This window comes from Hyperolius riggenbachi, chromosome 3, assembly GCF_040937935.1.
Source record: "Hyperolius riggenbachi isolate aHypRig1 chromosome 3, aHypRig1.pri, whole genome shotgun sequence".
Taxonomy (NCBI): Eukaryota; Metazoa; Chordata; class Amphibia; order Anura; family Hyperoliidae; genus Hyperolius; species Hyperolius riggenbachi.
In genome coordinates this window covers 361,832,685-361,846,659 of record NC_090648.1, presented here as the reverse complement: position 1 = coordinate 361,846,659, position 13,975 = coordinate 361,832,685, and the positions used below count along the sequence as shown (strand labels likewise).

Here is a 13,975-nt window from a genome sequence, read left to right as displayed (position 1 = left end):
ATTGCATATCGTGCATTTTCTCACTGGGAATCATCAGCTACTGTGGAATAAGAGCTCGTTCACATCTTGGACGTTTTAATGCGCTGCAGAGCAACGCTAAAACGCATCGTGTTTATAAAATGTATTTCAATCAATGGATCCTGTTCAGATCAGTGCGCTGCGATTGCCCTCACTGCTGAAACGTAGGGTTGTCAGCAGTTTTGAGCGTTGCTGATCAGCAACGCATGTAATTAAAGTCAATGGCTGCGTTTTTTTAGCACACAGAAGCATATGGAAATGCAAATTTTTGTATGTGTAATTAATTTTCCTCCCCCAGCCCTTCCATTAAATCAGGAGAAAAAAAGCATAGAAACGTATACAAAAACACGCAGGGCCCGTTTCCACCACTGCGGTGAGATTTCGATGGGAAAATCACGGCAACAAATCCGCATGCGGTTGCAGTTTCGTTGCTGTTTCTATGCAGTTTTTCATGCGGAATCCTGCGCTGTTTGTACAATGCGATTTTAACCATGTCAATGCCAGCATTGACATGGGTTTTTAACCACTTAACAACCAACGTCAGCCGATAGGCGGACGCAGGTCGCAGTGGTGTTTCCATGGAACCGTGAACAGCCTGCGAGCCTCCGATCGCGGCTCGCAGGCTAAATGTAAACACGCGGGGAAAGAATCCTGCTGTTTACATCATACGTCGCTGCTGCGCAGCAGTGCTGTAAAGGAGATCGGCGATCCCTGGCCTCTGATTGGCAGGGGATCGCCGGCATCTGATAGGCTGAAGCCGGCGGCGCAGGACAGATCACTGTCCTGTGCCGCCCATAGGAAGGAGGGGAAGGAGGGAAGGGGGCGGAAAATCGCTGCGGAGGGGGGCTTTGAGGAGCCCCCTCTGAACAAAAATAGCCGGCTGCGATCAGACCCCCCCCAGCAGGACATCCCCCTAGTGGGGAAAAAAGGGGGGGGGAGTCTGGTCGTCCTGGCTGCTTGCTGGTCTGTGCTGTGGGCTGGAGAGCGCACCCTGCACAGATCAGCGCAAACAAGCCCGGTCCTTAAGTGGTTAAGCGGAAATGCACGCGAAAACGCAGGGAAAACCGCAAGACTAAAATGCTTGCAGTTTTCCTATTTAGTTACATTACCGACGAATTGTGTGCGGCGTGCGAATTCTGATGGGTCTGCCGTGCAGATTTTTTTCTGCACGACAAACCGCACAGAATCCCGCACAAGTGGAAACAGTCCCATCCACTTTTGTTGTCTATACGAATCTGCATGCAGGAAACGCATGCAGATTCGCTCCAGTGGAAACGGGCCCGTATAAACCCATTTTGCGGTTTTACAGCGTGTTTATGTGCAATTCCAAATGCACCAAGTGTAAACCAGGCCATGAAAGCCCCATAGGAATATCATTGCATTGCGCTGCGATTATATTATTGTCTTTTGCGACTCAGTGTGAAAGTACCCTACAGGTGGCCACTAACTGTCCAATTTCTAGCGAAAAATCGTTTGAGCGATCAGAAATTCTGATCGGACGAAAAATCGTTAACTACACGATCAACTAACCAATCTTTGCTTCCCATCTATCACGACCACCAAGAAAATCAAAATTTTCATTCGACGAAAATTCATTCGGGCGGCATTTTTTTCACTCGTTCATAATCGATTGTGTCCACCAATGGAGATTATTTACAACCAATCCGATCAGAATTTCTGATCGCTCAAACGATTTTTCGCTGGAAATTGGACCGTTAGTTGGCCACTAACGGTCCAATTTCCAGTGAAAAATCGTTTGAGCTTTAGGCCTCCTTTCCACTAACTGTTGATAGGCAGTAAAATGCCTCTCAAAGAGTACATTTGAAATCGGCGCCGGTAGACTTGGGCACAGGATACAGTGGTATATGGCTGATCCTGCTTCTGCACAAGTCCGGGCCGATTTAAATACTATTTCCCCTCCAGGCCGCCATGGATAGTGGGGGAATGAAAGCGATTGCTGGAGGCCGAATTATTATGTTTTTAAGCAACCTCGGCTCCGTCTTCTGACTGAGCCGACGTTACTCACTGAGCGCTGCAATAGGAATGATTCCTATTGTAGTCTATGAAGGCGTCGGCTGCGCCCAAATTTAGCAGCGCTGAAAAGCACTGCTCCACTCTAAAACTCTCTCAACTGCTCACTGCTGCCTGGTAACTGCTTGTTGCTGCATGATAACGGCTTACTTCTGGAAAAGAGGCCTACAAAATATGCGAAGCAGTCAAATGTCCTGAAAATAGTTGTGTACCCCGAATGTCGGCACACCACACACAGTCTTCATCCATAAGAAATGAACAAAAATTAGTTCATTGTTAGGGTACGTACAGACATACGATAACGATCGTTCGTTCTGAACGACGAACGATGTTAAAGGAGGTATCGGCCGATGATCGTTTGAAGAAAGGCTACTTTGAACATCGTTCGTGTACGAACGATCTTGGAACGAGCGTTGCGTGCGCAACATGATGTATAAACTGATTTCAAACACAAGTGTCAAAAAGAACTGTTTAAGCATGTGCAAAGCTTTGAGAACGAACGATCAACGACCGATCGTTGTACAGACATTACTTTTTGAACGATGGTCGTTGGAAAAGATCTGGCAGAATGGATCGTTCTTTACCAACGACATATCTCGTTGGTCGGTCGTTTTAATGATCGTTTGTGCACTTTTTACGAACGATCGTCGGGCAATGCCGTCGGTAACGATCGTTTCAAACGACTATAGTCGCATGTCTGTACGCACCCTAAGGCTCTGTCCTCGCCACAATAATGCATTCCCTTCGTTATGTGATAGTTTGACAACACGTGAGGCAGCTGAATGAGCTGAGTGTGGATGTGCATCAGCTGAGGAGGCAGACAAGTGCAGCTGGGGGGTGTGCCTGGAAGCTTCTCCCGAGTAGCGGTAGCAGACACGCCGGTCGCATGTACCGGGCTACTACGGAAGAGTGCGGAGCTGTTACTGTCAGCCCATGAAACCGACATAAGGAAGAGGACTGCAATATGTATTGTGTGGACTGTGGAATGAGCCCTGCGCTATCCCCCAGGCAGGGAGTCCCTCTGAGCTCACTGTCACAGCTTGTACATGTGTGCGCAGGAGTTGTGCTGCTCACACTGCTGCTGGGATAGCGTACAGTAGCCAGCATAAGCCGCTGCCCTGTGATTGGCTGCCTCTCTGAATGAATGTGTATACAAGGCAGCGGAGAGCAGATTGCCAGGTAGCGCCGCTCGCTCTGTGCAGACGTATTAACCACAGCTGCAAACTTTCCGCCGCAGAACAACTCTATCAGCCCAGGGGGGGATATGGCCAGAGACTGACCTCCAGGAATGAGGCTTCCGTGTGTCACTGCGGAGTCTGCCCACAGAAGGAGCGCCAGTATCCTCTGCATTGCATCCAGAGGGCATCCCAGCACTTGTCTCTTATCCTGGATCCAACTAAGGAGGATGAGGACAGTGATCCGCAGCAAGTGGTAACATGCATTGGGGACTCCTCTCTGCACACGCACTGCAATGGTAAGGGGGGCTTCTTGTTTATTCTGTGATAACTGCTGTATTTAGCACACCCTCATCTTGCTTGTCTCTCAAAACTGCAGCATCCTACAGGATCGTTCGCATTTTAGAATTATTTAGTAATACTTCCCTATGCACTTGAGATCTTTGTAATGTCCAGGCTATAACTAATCTAAAGGCGAGAAGTAGCAGCTGAGGATTGTGGCATGCAGACTGAAATAAGAAACTACATTGTTACCAATAGCAACAAGGCAGCTGTACACTACCTAGTGAAAGCAACAAAGCAGGTAGTTAGGTTGCTAGGGGGTTAAACATACACTTTATTTTACTAGTTGTCTAAATGCATACTTTATTAAGGCCATTGTCTTCCATAACAACCAATAAAGTTTTAGTTAATTATTCCGAGTAGTTGCTGTGAGCAGCTGCTCTATTCTTGTTTTTGTTGTATCATTCCTTTCCTTTTGCCAGAGTGCTTTTAGTCTATTTTCCAGCACTGTTATATCAGATGACGGCACATCCCTATAAAAGCATGCTCCTCCAGGTTTATGATATAAGAAATGCATATAAAGATGTAAGGGGAGTAACCCATAGCAACAAGTCAATAAGCATTTTACACCCTTCTGCCTCTTCTATGTGATGAAAGGTAAAATCTTGTTGCTATAGGTTACTGTGCTTCCATCCGGATCCTTGATGCATTGCACTACTTAACGGTATACACAAGCTTACTTGTAAAGGGTCTTAATTGTAATGTTAAGATAGGATGTGTTGGAACACTTGTTGTGTCACAGTGTAAGGAGATCACAGATGGAATTTAAGCTTCATGGCATATGTGACTGCTTTGTGCCATAGTATGCACCATTCAGAGACTGAATCATTGAAGTTGATTCTGTATCAGGCATTAGAAAATCTATGTAGACAAAGGGATGACTTGTGAATCTAATTTTCTCTAGTTTACCAGATGCGATGGCGTGTTGAGATCCATACAGTGTTTTTAATAGGGAGATATGTGACAGCATATACTTAGCAGACATAAGCAAGGATCTCTGTGTCACAGTGGAAAAGGTCATACTAGATATGTCAACAACCTCCTGCTCTGTTCTTATAAGTAGAGTACTGTTCCCATGTTAGTCATGTTGGAAGTTACAGCGCTATGTGCCTGTTTCTCAAGGTTGAATAACTATGGGTGTATTTGAACTGTGGTCTGCCTGAAAACTTTGCTCAAACTCCTCATTAACTGTTGAAATGGCAACACAGAGCTAACTGAAGAAGATAGTGTTAAGAGTTATAACTTTGTGCAGTAACCCATGGCAACCTGATGATGCTTTGCATGTCATAACAGAATAGGTCTGATGAACATTAAGAAAACTGGGGTGTTTGCCAAGATCAACCAGTCAGAATGCCTAATCCATATAACTGGTGATAAGTTCTATCCAGCAGTGGCTGGATAGTGTAATGGTTAAGGGCTCTGCCTCTGACACAGGAGACCTGGGTTCAAATCTCTGCTCTGCCTGTTCAGTAAGCCAGCACCTTTTTCAGTAAGGCGTTTCTTGGGCAAGTCTCCTTAACACTGCTACTGCCTACTGAGTGCGCTCTAGTGGCTGCCTCGCAAGTGCTTAGAGTCCGACAGGAGAAAGGCGTTATACAAATACTGCTATTAAATATTATTATTTGCAGGTAACTTTTGCGCACCTTAGCTTGCTCCCTTGCGGAATTGCACGTTAGACAGATTTCCACTATCACTTACATTACTTATGTACCATCGAGTCCCAATCTGTTAAAGCTGAATGGCTGGCAAATTGTAGTTTCAGTTATTTAGATTGCACTGTGGCAATTTATTCATGAAAACGGATTGGATGCCAAACCAACACCCTCAGTTGCTAAGCATCTCATGCATCAGACTGTTACATTATAGATCGAGATTACAGAAAGTTGTTGTACCCACCATCGTTTGGTTTTACCAGGTCAGAATAGTAAAAGCTTGTTACTGTGATGTCACCCAGTCAATCAACTTGATGGTCTGATATCTTGGACGTAAAATTATGCAGATGTCTTCATTTTAAACAGTTTACTAGTTATGCAGCCTCCAGTACAGAATTTATTATTTATTATTTATTATTATTATTATTATTATTATTATTATTATTAGCGACTTTGTACAGCAGGTGTTCAAATTGTATAACTGGGATGTACAGTAAAGGTGACTACTGATACAATTTGCCAATCATTTACTAACTATTATTCTTATGATTGATTAGGAATTATCATTTGGGACCACGAACTGACAAATGTCCTAACCAATCCAATCAGATTAATGAAATTGATGCAATTTTTAGATCAATCCTGGAAATCTGATCGGATTGGTTAAAGTTTTGTCCATTAGTGGCCCCAATCTATCATTTCCAATCGTTCATAGTAATAATCGTTTGCAAGCGATCGTTTGGCAATCGTTAGAGACCCCCTTGACAATTACTTCCTACTATTTGTAATGCTGTATACAATATATATATATATATGTATTAGAAAAAAATTGGAACACAGTAACATGCTAAATCTGTTTGTTACTTTGCAATCAATAGTGTAAAAAGGACATATAAACTTTGTTAGAGATTTCAGCTGTGTGGGCTCTTTTCGACTATCTGTGATGGTGGTTTTCTGTTTCCGTTACCGCAATTTTGCAGTGACGAGATTGGTGTACGGTGCGATAGGGTGCATTTGTCATTTTTGGTGGGAGAAAAAAAATAAGGGTAGAAAAATAATCCCAATTGCCCAGTCAAGAAATTTTTTTTTTTTTATATAGCTGCATAATTGCTATATGATATATTCTGTGCACTTATACTTTGTATAGGCGTTTAAATGCACAAAAAATATCAGCAGGTACAACAATTGATATTCTAACAATTGGTAAAATTTGTGTCCCAAATGCAGCAAATTATTGCCAATCTCCCCAAACTGTTTCTATTAAGTACCTAATATTTTGCAATTGGAATCTCATCGAAAAATGCACTTAATGGAAAATAGCTGTAAGATATTAGCTCAGCTTGCTGTGTGTTGGCATGCATGACAGTAGCTATGCAGTTTGCCTGAGCAGCGTATGAAGCTGCCTGCAGATCATTCCGGATGAATAGATCAACAGGTGGTTCTCCAAAGCTGCCAGTCACTGCAGCAGCTCTATTAGTTGCATCAGCTGGGCATGGACAAATTTTTACATTGAGGGTAGGAACACGCTAGGCATAATCGCATATGCGTTTTCCACTAAAGAGGAACTTCTGTTTATGAGATTTTATACACTGTTATATTGGCCATTCTGCAGTATAATCTGCTTTACCCCAACTGTCACAAGTGCTTGTTTTTTTTTTTTTTTTTTTTTTTTGTGGTGCTTTGATGTGATTTGTCTGAATGGTATGTCAGTTTAATAGGACTTTACCTCTGGCTGCAGATTCACCTCCTTGAAGCCCTGTACACACTGTCAGTTTCACCCTTAACGATCATTCTTAAATGTTTAGGGTGACATTTCAGGGAAAGAGCGTTGTACAGAGACTGCTTGGCTGTAGCTGAACAGTGTCCATAGAGAGGGTAGAAGGGATAATGGGCAGAACACAAGCAAGTTGCATCCAGTGTGACAAGCGAGTACGAGCACAATGAGCTAACCCTAACCCTTAGGTGGTAACCTCCTCCTTTTTTTTCTTTTTTCTTTTTTTTTTCCATTACATTTTTATTTGGGTAATTTTTGGTGTGGGAGTGAAACAGTTAATGTTAATTAATGTGAGTTTATTTTATTAAAAAAAAGTATGTAGATGTAGTTTCACTATTTGGCCACAGTGAGATTTATTTCTTTTTTCGTCCTGGAAGCAAGAACTCGCTTCCAGGAAGTACTAAGAGGTCGGGAAACTTTTGAGGCTGTGACCTCTGATGAGAAGCTGTCGGTTTTTCTGCTGGGGACTTAGATCAATGAATGGGAACATGTTCCCATTAATTGATCTCCGAGCTACCGGGGGCGCGCGCGGTGGAGCGCAGCAGCCGCCTGGAGGTGAGGATCACGTCCAGGCGGCATAAAAGGTTATAGTGAACCTTAACTCAAAAAAAAAAAAAAAAAAAAAAATTCACTTACCTGGGGCATCCACCAGCCCCCTGCAGCCATCCTTTGCCCTAGCAGTCAGTCAGGTCTCTTAGTTTCGTTGTTGCTGACTCAGTTGGCAGGCAGCCTAGCGTACCTTTGCACGAGTCCGTGCTGGTGCAGGACCCTATTGCAAACAGCAAAACTCATATCTTTATATGTGTTGCACCTGCATAAAGATAAATGCCATCCGTGACAGCGTCCTGCACCTTTCCACTTCAGGACCATAGGCTTGCACCCCTCTAGTGACCAGACTATTTTTTTACAATTCAGGCCACTGCAGCTTTAAGGGCTCGCTGCAGGGCCATACAACTTGGCACACAAGTTATTACCCCCCACCCCTTTTCTGCCCACCAACAGAGCTTTCTTTTGGTGGGCTCTGACCGCTGCTCCAATGTTTATTTATTTTTTTTACATTTTATTATTATTATTATTATTATTAATACCGTATATATATTTTTTTAATTACACAATACCCCCCCCCGACCCTGCGAGCAATCAGAATACAAGGACACAGAGAGCCCAAGATAGTGTAGTATGTATGGATCAAGGGTGGAATGGGTAAAAATAAGTATAGGATTCTCACAAACCGGGGTTACCTCGCAGGCAACCACTGTGAGGGCAGGTAGGGAGACCAAGCCTGTCCCCACTCGGGGTTTAGAAGTCGCTCCCTGTAGATAGGAAGAAACGTGGAATGTATCCCGCCCTTGGGTGGACCTTTTTAGTAGATTTTGTGGAGTGTAGAAATAAATTGTTTAGTGTTATACTTGGAAAAAGTACTGAGATCTGTGGACATCTCTACCACCTCAATGTTAAACTTTTTACTACATGGTTTTTATTCTTTTGGCGCCTTTGTTTCTCCTGCAATGACAGCGATCGGCTGTCATAGGCATCAACCTGAGAGCCGATCACTCCTGAGCCTCTCTAGGGGACAGCCGAGTGATGTGGCTGTCCACAGTACAGCGCTGCCATATCTCGCAGCGTTGTACAATGTAAATAGACGGCGGTTTTGCTATCTAACAGTTTCCTAGTGGCTATCGCCGCTGGTAGATGACGGAGTCGAGGATGCACATTGGCGTGCGCAATCCCCTGCAAAATCCCACCCCAGGACCTGATGCCAATTGCCATTACGTGGTCCTGTGGCTGCCACCTTGCGACAGCCAGTTGGTGTTAGGCAGTCACAAGGTGGTTAAAAAGGTTCAGTTCCAGGGCAAATAGTTCACTTCCTCATTGACTGGGAAAAAAAACTCTAATCACCACACACAAGTGCTTCCAAAAGCGCTTAATAAAATCGCTAATCCCTAAAATCGCTGGCAAAATCACTTTGAAAAGCACTCATAAAAGCGCTCAGCGCTTGCTATTGCACTAGCGATTTATAATGTGAATAAGGCCTTAGTGTTGGAGCTGTCTTCTAAGGTCTCTTCTAAGAGTTCTGTGTCTTCCTTTTTCTCATTATGTCATAGCTTATTGATTTATGGTTTTCAAAAGTGACAAACTGCAACCAAAACGATCACACCACCCGCCTGCTATGACAAAATGTAGCACACATGAACTCCCCACAGTGAGATCCCATTGCACACCGGGGGATAGGGGAGGGTTTTTTCTTTTTTTGCATTATGTACATATAACGCAACCACGAACAGCATTTGCAGTGGAATGTGGTGTAAGGCCCAGTGCACACCAAAACCGCTAGCAGATCGTCAAAATGCTAGCGGTTTTGGGAGCAGAGAGCCGGTGGGTGCACACCGAGCGGATTTTGTATGAGATCCGCCGGCCGCATCCGCGTGGCTAATGTATCTCTATGGGCTGGTGCACACCGGCGGTTTAAAGTTTTTAGCAAACCGCAAACGTGCAGCAAGGGGCACGTTTGCGGCTTGGTAAAAACCTCAAACTGCCGGTGTGCACCAGTCCATAGAGATACATAAGCCACGCAGATTTTCAGGCGGATTCGGCCAGCGGATCCGCCCGGTGTGCACTGGGCCTCACACACTCAAAGAAGCAACTGACCGATGTGCACCTTGATTGACTAACATTTTATGTGTAATGACAGAATTCGGTGTGTGTATCACAACTCAAGTGTCAACTGTTAATAGATTTTGCATCACTCCATGTTACAGTGCCCAAAAGGGTGTCAGCTACAATGCAAAGTGTAAGTGTGAAAGGTCTGTTTGACTGTATGTTACGGTGAACCAAGGCCCTGCAGGGAGAACTTTGAAATTGATCACAGATCATTTGATCTTAATTGTCAACTGACATTTCAGGTAGTTGAATACCTCCTTTTATAAGATGACATGTCTGTAACAAATCTGTTAGTGGGCTATGCAGCCATGCTTTCAGTTTTGATCCTGGAGACAGGATTGTATTTTCACAATGTTTTTTTTGTAGTGCAATAAACAGAGTTTAGCGAGAGGTGTGTTACTGGTATTGTTATGCAATATTTTCCCTCTGTATGAAACTTTTATGTGAACAGTACAAATATGCTCAGCTTTACACTGCCGCTAAGATTTTAAGTTTATTGCAGATCTTTAGCTGGTTCTGTACTGTAAACATGAAGATGTCAGAGAAGGTCTCAACGCTCTCTAATTCATACTAAGTGGTAGGGCCTGCTTTTATTATCAAATTCATTTTCTGAGTTGAAGCTAAAATAAGTTAAAGGCATCCATCGTTCTGGATGTTCAGGACTATTCTGTGCAGACTTGTGGAAAATGTAGTAAGCCAATTAAACGAGAAGAGGAATTTTGTGAAATGCTGTCCATAAAGTGTAGTTGCCACGGAAACAAATGGAAACTTAAGGTTTTCAGCAGTTATGAAGAATTATTGCAAGGTAAAGACTAAAATGGCATGGCGATTTTCAACTATATTACAGTGTGTGGACTATTTTCCAGAGTGTTTTTTCTTACTTTTTTCTCCCATACCACTTCCCTCTACTATTGCTTAGGAAAAAGCAATCCCCTCTCTTTAGCTCTGTAGACTGAAAAGAAAAAGAAAATGTTATGTCGGTATAGTAGCACATAAAGGGCTTGATTCACAAAGCGGTACTAACCTACTTAGCACGTCTAAAGTCTTTAGACATGCTAACCAGGGTGCTAAGTAGGTTAGCACCGGATTTCTCAATTGAGAAAACCGGTGCTAACCTACTTAGCACCCTGGTTAGCGCGCCTAAAGACTTTAGACGTGCTAAGTAGGTTAGCACCGCTTTGTGAATCAAGCCCAAAATGTGCATTTAAAACAGTTGTTTTGCAGCGTTCCTAACAGTCTGCACTATAGGAGCCTTCAGGTTAGCTGCTGCTGTGGAGAATGAGTTTGCTCAGGTGTGGAAAGTTAGTTACTAGACAGACACTCTAGTTTTTTTGTTTTGTGTTTTTAATATGGGCTACTCCTGTCCACCTGTTTAGTACAGTAATTTGAATTTCAACTCTGTGCTGATATTTACTCATTCAGAAAGATGGTATGTTTTATAGGCAGTCTTTATGTCAGAAAGTGCCTGAAGATTTCAGCTGCTCTTTTTTGGAAATTCATAGCTAGCTCAACTGAAATAGTCATGTTTCTTTAAGAGGAACTTTAACCCTAGACATACCTTCTTCCCAATCAGTAGGCGATACCCCCGTTTCTAATGACAAATTACCTTTTCTCAAATAGATCATCAGGGACCAGTGCATGGCTTTGGCCCTAACATTTGTTGTCTGTGAACCTCATTGCATTGTGGGAAATAACCAAGCATGTAGTATCACCCTCTGTACATGGGACTCTCAGTAAACAAACATTCTGCTGAGATCACTTGGCAGGATTAAAGGGAACCTAAACTGAGGATATGTATTTTTCCTTTTAAAATACTAGTTGCCTGGCAGTTTTGCTGATCCTCTGCCTTGAATACTTTTAGCCACTGCTGCAGCCAAAGAGATCACCAGGAGAGTCGGGCAGTTGGTATTGTTTAAAAGGGGAAATCCATATTCCTCTGTTTAGGTTCCCTTTAAAGATGCCACCTGTGATACATTTCAGAATATAAATGGTGGTGAGGAAAGATTTTACACACTTTACACACTTATTTATAAATGAACATTGTAAAAAAAAAAAATCAGGGCTGTGGAGTTGGAGCAATTATTGGGTACCTCGAGTCAGGAAGAAAAAAATTGCTAATTCCAACTCCTAATAACCTTAAACTGGAATTAAAGTCAGATGTACATATCTCATTTTGACTGTATATCTAATGTGTACACAGGAATTTTTATAAAAGGAAAAGCAAGGTACAGTTAGACACATTGCTCCCACATGCGGGAGATAATACATAAACATATATCATAGCCGTAGCAGTGAGGATAGTTGTATATAATCTTCTCGCAAATAAGATTAACCTTTAACTGCATATGTTTAGATATACAGTACATTCAAATTTCAGAATAAAACACCTTTAACTGTGTGCAATGGTCATACAGTGAAGAACCTGTGCCGTCAGTAGAAAGTAGCGAAGTCCGCAAGAAAGCAGAAGAGAGGAAGTAGAGAGTGGAGAGAGAAGAGAAGTAAGGAAAAGATGGCTCCGGAGCTCACTCCCAGGCCCCTCTCAGAGAAAAACAGCTTGCTTAACTAATGCCACACGGAATATACAGATTAGTGTGTTTGAAATATTATCAATCAGGAGTAGATCCTGCAGTTACAATATTATACCATGGTGAGCAGATTTTCTGAAAATGCTGTGGACAATTGCGGTTTTTATAGGTCATTTGATACAGTGGGAGGGCAGAGTTAAATGTGCCTCCCAAATGGTTAATAGATGGAGTATCTCCCTTCCACACTCTCAATATTTCTTTATGTGCATAATAGCACAATATACGTATCAGGTAGTGGGCGTGTTTACCACAAGGGGGTTCATCAAACATTCCTAGTAGTGGTAGTTTACAAGTACACCCGAATTGGCAGTCCAAGATCTCATTCTAATAAATATTTCCACCTAAAGTAGTTTTATCTTAACACAGTCCCAAAACATGTGAAAACATGGTAGGAATCTTTTATACATAATCTATACCACCTCTGCTGTGAGAATAAAGCTTGTTATGGGTTTTTAACATGTTTTTTCCGTATCTTTTTGCAATAAAAAGATTATAAAAATAAATAAAAAATAAAGCCTGATGTGTAGTTGTCACTATTAGGGATGGTCAATGAGACAAATAATTCTGCATTGATGCAAGTTTATGCATATTTTATATGCAAATGTATGCTTTGCTTTTGAAAATGACACACACTCACTCACACACACTCACACACTCACTCACTCTCACACACACTCTCACTCTCACACACACTCTCACTCTCACACACTCTCACTCACACTCTCACTCTCACACTCACTCTCACACACACTCTCACTCTCACACACACTCTCACTCTCACACACACACACACACACACACACACTCACTCACTCACTCACTCACACTCTCTCACTCTCACTCACTCACTCACTCTCACACACTCACTCTCACACACTCACTCTCACACACTCACTCTCACACACTCACTCTCACACACTCACTCTCACACACACTCACACTCACACACTCACACACACACACTCACACACACACACTCACTCACACACACTCACTCACTCACTCACTCTCACACACACACACTCACTCACTCACTCACTCACTCACTCTCACACACTCACTCACTCTCACACACTCACTCACTCTCACACACTCACTCACTCTCACACACTCACTCACTCTCACACACTCACTCACTCACTCACACACTCACTCACTCACTCTCACACACTCACTCACTCACTCTCACACACTCACTCACTCACTCTCACACACTCACTCACTCACTCTCACACACTCACTCACTCTCACACACTCACTCACTCTCACACACTCACTCACTCTCACACACTCACTCACTCTCTCACACTCACTCACTCTCTCACACTCACTCACTCTCTCACACTCACTCACTCTCTCACACTCACTCACTCTCTCACACTCACTCACTCTCTCACACTCACTCACTCTCACACACACACTCACACTCTCACACTCTCACACTCTCACACTCTCACACACACTCCTTACCGACGTTTATGTAAAAGCAGCATTTTTTTTTTCAAAAAATGACGATCGCTGGTAATCGCTGCTGAAAGTTGATAAATGTTGTTCTGCACAATTGCAGAAAAGCATTTGAACGAGACTCTGGGCAGGTGAGCGAGACATCTACCTGAACCAGCCCCATAGGTCCTTACACACGCTGGTCTGAACTGAGTGGTGCACCATAACGACTGCCATGGCGGGGTTGGTCATTATGGTTAGACCAGCGTGACTACATCAGGCGCACAACGATTG

The 13,975-nt window shown here is 43.2% G+C and overlaps 1 protein-coding gene across 3 annotated transcripts in view; it reads left to right on the top strand.

The window, feature by feature from the left end:
* The window catches only part of HTR4 (5-hydroxytryptamine receptor 4), a 724,446-nt gene that overhangs the window by 22,330 nt on the left and 688,141 nt on the right, over window positions 1-13,975 (top strand). For 2 of the 3 annotated variants that reach the window (XM_068277118.1, XM_068277122.1), the window contains exon 1: window positions 3,215-3,523. The exons of the other annotated variant lie outside the window; for it this stretch is intronic. The gene's annotated coding sequence lies outside the window, so the exon portion shown is untranslated. Of the gene's footprint in view, window positions 1-3,214; window positions 3,524-13,975 lie in introns of those variants that run through there. 3 annotated transcript variants of the gene reach the window in all.